Source organism: Sinocyclocheilus anshuiensis, unplaced genomic scaffold, assembly GCF_001515605.1.
Source record: "Sinocyclocheilus anshuiensis isolate Anshui unplaced genomic scaffold, SAMN03320099.WGS_v1.1 scaffold1070, whole genome shotgun sequence".
In the NCBI taxonomy this organism is placed as follows: Eukaryota; Metazoa; Chordata; class Actinopteri; order Cypriniformes; family Cyprinidae; genus Sinocyclocheilus; species Sinocyclocheilus anshuiensis.
Window position 1 is genome coordinate 197360 of NW_015539881.1, and position 4193 is coordinate 201552.

At 34.8% G+C, this 4193-nt stretch overlaps 1 protein-coding gene across 3 annotated transcripts in view; it reads right to left on the reverse strand.

Moving 5' to 3' along the window:
* LOC107685426 (activin receptor type-1C-like) overlaps positions 1-4193 on the reverse strand; it is a 54733-nt gene that overhangs the window by 21589 nt on the left and 28951 nt on the right. The window lies entirely within an intron of this gene.

Consider the following 4193-nt stretch of genomic DNA (forward strand, 5'->3'; position numbering starts at 1 on the left):
CCTCAGAAGACCTCAGATGATGCCAACCCTGAAACAACATACAGAACTACCAAATTTTGCTATAAGTTTGATTGCATCATATAATAATTGCTGTTAATAGTGTTCATCGTCTGTTTGATCATGTCTTTAATTGATTTTTCCGTACATTTCTGCCATATGTACATTAACTGACAGTCACCACTGATAAGCTACTACTAAATATATTGTAGAAACTTAATTTTCTGTAAAGTTGCTTTGCAACTATTTGTATCGTGAAAAGCGCTATACAAATAAACTTGAATTGAATTGAAAAACTTGAATTGTCGTAGCACCCTTATCTGATGGAGTTGGACATTTATTTATGCTAGTCCACAGATATTTAAACCATGGGTCACGAGACTTAAAAAATTGATGAAAATGATTTAAGAAAATGTATATATGTAACAAAGTTCAAGACTTAGGGAAGACAAGGCAGGAAAGATTCATTGATTTTAATGGAACTTTCTAAGATCGCAATAAACTGAAATGAGTGACAGCTTTCCAGTGATTATAAAGGGAGCTTTCTTGGCTATATATAATCCATTTACAATCTGAATAAAAGTTTTCATACTGCTAAGAGCACCAACATGCTGTAAGTTTTGAGAGTCAAAATAGATGTGCGTGAAGGCTAAAGCACCCTCACTAATTTCAGAAGCACCATCAGTGATTGATTGGGCCTGATGCTCCCAGAGCTATACATATATTTGTATTATTTTACATTACATGTAAATGGTTGCATATATGTGACCCTGGACCACAAAACCAGTCATAAGGGTCGATTTTTCGAAATTGAGATTTATACATCATCTGAAAGCTGAATAAATAAGCTGTATGATGTATGGTTTGTTATGATAGGACAGCAATACAACCATTTGAAAATCTGGAATCTGAGGGTGCAAAAAAATCAAAATATTGAGAAAATTGCCTTTAAAGTTGTCCAAATGAAGTTCTTAGCAATGCATATTACTAATCAAAAATAAAGTTTTTATATATTTACAGTAGGAAATTTGCTAAATATCTTAATGGAACATGATATTTACTTAATGTCCTAATGATTTTTGGCATAAAAGAAAAATCAATAATTTTGACCCATACAATGTATTTTTGGCTATTGCTACAAATATACCCCAGCGACTTAAGGCTGGTTTTGTGGTCCAGGGTCACATATGGGTTGCGTCAATTTAAAAAGGTTGCTCTTAAAAAAGTTTGAAAGCCACTGTGCTTGTCCAACAAGATCCAATCAAAATGACCAAATCAAATCCTTTCTCCACTTTTGCAGTCAGAGAGGGGCCTGGAATTTGTTGTTCATTGCACAGTCTATCAGATAGAAAGACAGACAAGCCAATATAAAAAAGATTATAAATAAATATTTTTTGACAGCTTTGGCAAAAGCTCCCTATGTCCAATCCATCCCAGACCACTATGACCCTGTCTGATCACACCCTCGGCTTGAGTGTCAGAGGCTCAGGGGAGAAAAGTTAGACAACTGGTTGTGAAATGGACTGGATATGAAATCTGAACTCTTTCCAGTCAGGCCAAATAGTGAATGACACTGATCATCATCTAAACCTCTGCATCTCAGCACAACAGAATTTATTCAAATCACAAGCTCACACTCAACACTTAATTTTATTAGTAAGACTCTGAAATAAATTATTAGTTAGAAACACGTTCCTTGCAGACTGAGGTGTGAGATGCCATCAACAATAAGAATCAGAGATAACTTTTAGCTGCTGTCTTTGAGACACAGAGTGGGTGAGAATACCATCACAAATACCTTGTAGTTTTCAGCAAAAACATGTCTATAGAATGAGACTTTTTATATATTGGGTCAAAACTTTCTGTCATAAATGCATTACAATTAGTATTATAAGCAACTATGCAGACTATGTGAGCTTTAATTGAGTCTTTGAAAAAGTTGAGTTTTTGAAATTGGCCAGTGGACCATGACCTGCCCACATGTGTACAGGGTCACCAGTGACAACAAATAGAGTAAGGTATTTCAAAACACATTTTCCCTTTTGTCTCCCTGTTTACTAAAACAGCCGGTAAGTCAGTCGACTTGGGAAACAAAATGGCTATTAGCCAATGAAGGATACTTCATAGAGTCTCTGTAGAGATAAATAGAGAGCAGCACATATTTCAGAAAGGTGCATTTCATAGATGAGCTCAGCTGCCTGTAGGATTAATAAACACTGGACCGTTTCAAATACAAATTCATACAGAGCTTTAAGGATTCAGCTATTCATAACCATCATATTGATATTTAGTGGTTTCTGCTAAGGAAAGCAAGAATCACTATTACTATTGCTCATACTTTAGGTCCTTTCACAACCAAATGCAATGTAAAACAGCACAACAAATCAATGCCGAATTATATATTCACAAGTGTGAAACGAACTGATAGCTCAGTGCTTTTCACTGAGCCCAAAACATATTTATGTTATAAGGTCTACTATACTGTATCTTGTTCTGGTCAAGAACCACTCACATGAAATAAAAATGGTAACACTTTACAATAAGTTTCATTAGTTAACATTAGTTAACTACTTTAGTTAACATGAACTAAGCATGAACAATACTTCTACAGTGTTTATTAATCTTATATAATGTTAATTTCATCGTTTATTAATGCATTATTAAAATCAAAGGCTCTGCTTGTTAACATTAGTTAATGCACTGTGAATTAACATGAACTAACAAAGAATGACTGTATTTTCATTAACTAACATTAACAAAGATGAATAAATACTGCAATAAATGTATTGTTCATGTTAGTTAATACATTAACTAACATTAGCTAATGAACCTTATTGTAAAGTGTTACCATAAAAATAACTAAATAAATAAGTACATTGGCTGAGCAAATAAATATGATAATCAATAGTACAAAAAATGACCAACAATTTCCACTTTGAGAGCATGCTCTCTTTGTCATTCTTGCTCTCTCTCTCTCTCTCCACTTTTTGTCATGGCCGCATTACCATAATTCAGGGGTCCACTGTCAATTATTCCTTACATATTTTTTCTTCTACAAAAGTAAACTAATGGTCTTATTTGAGTGTTGATATTTCATCTATTAGTACTGGGAGTTTTCATTGGTTGTATCACTCTGCCTGTATGTGGTTGCATTTATGTCTAGTATGCATTTATGTCATGAGTTACTGAGCATTTCTCTGCATTATTCACAAAGAATTCTTATTGTCCGAAATTTTGAAAATTAGAGTCAATCTCTATCACCATGACGGATGAAAAACTTTGATGACATCATTCTGCACTTCAACTTCTCATCAGATTTTCTATGTGATAGACTGGTCATCTCATCTGTACAGGATGTTTTCCCCGCCTGTGGCCCGAGATGCTGGGATACGTTCCAGCATCTCTACGACCCTAGAGAGGACAAGTTTAGAGAATGGATGGATGGATAGAGCTCTATATGGTTAGGGTTAGAGCTAAAGTTTGTAGGAAGGTAGATTCCCAGGAACATTGGTCACCCATCATACAAAGGAAATAGGGGATAGTGAAAGCATGCACACAGTGTGCTCCAGTACAGAGGTCACATGTGTTAGTTGGTGCAGACTACAAAACATATCCAACCCATTTGATTTCTAAACAAAATGTTGTATTTTTAAGAATTATAGAAGGAATCAAGCATCTCAAAAAGTTAGAAAACCTTTACATTATAAACAGCACTGACAAATTGAGGTAAGGAAACAACAATGGAGTCATGCGGCAACATAAACTACAAGCTTTTCAAACTGCACATCATCACCATTACTATTATCTTATTGCTGTAGTAACAGCTGCATGATGTTTATATGATGTAAACTAAACACTATTGGCTATTTAAAAAAGGAATTTTTCACATACAGCATCTGACTATCTTCCCTGTGATCATAATCTTTGTCCAAACAAGTCTGCAAGTTGCTGTTTTAGGTGCCTGTTTACTTGAGCACCTCTTAGCTCTAGGATGGCCCTGCTGCTGAACTGATAAGGTAAAGTAGGCGTTGATGTGTCTTTGCAGAGATGGTCTTATGCAAATATGTACCAGTGTGGCATCACAATGTGGAGGAAATAAAAACAAGTCATTATGAAAGATTCATATCCAATATGCAGTTTCATATGCAAATGCTTATTTTGCAGAAAGGAAAGGGTCTGAAACGATTATATATATA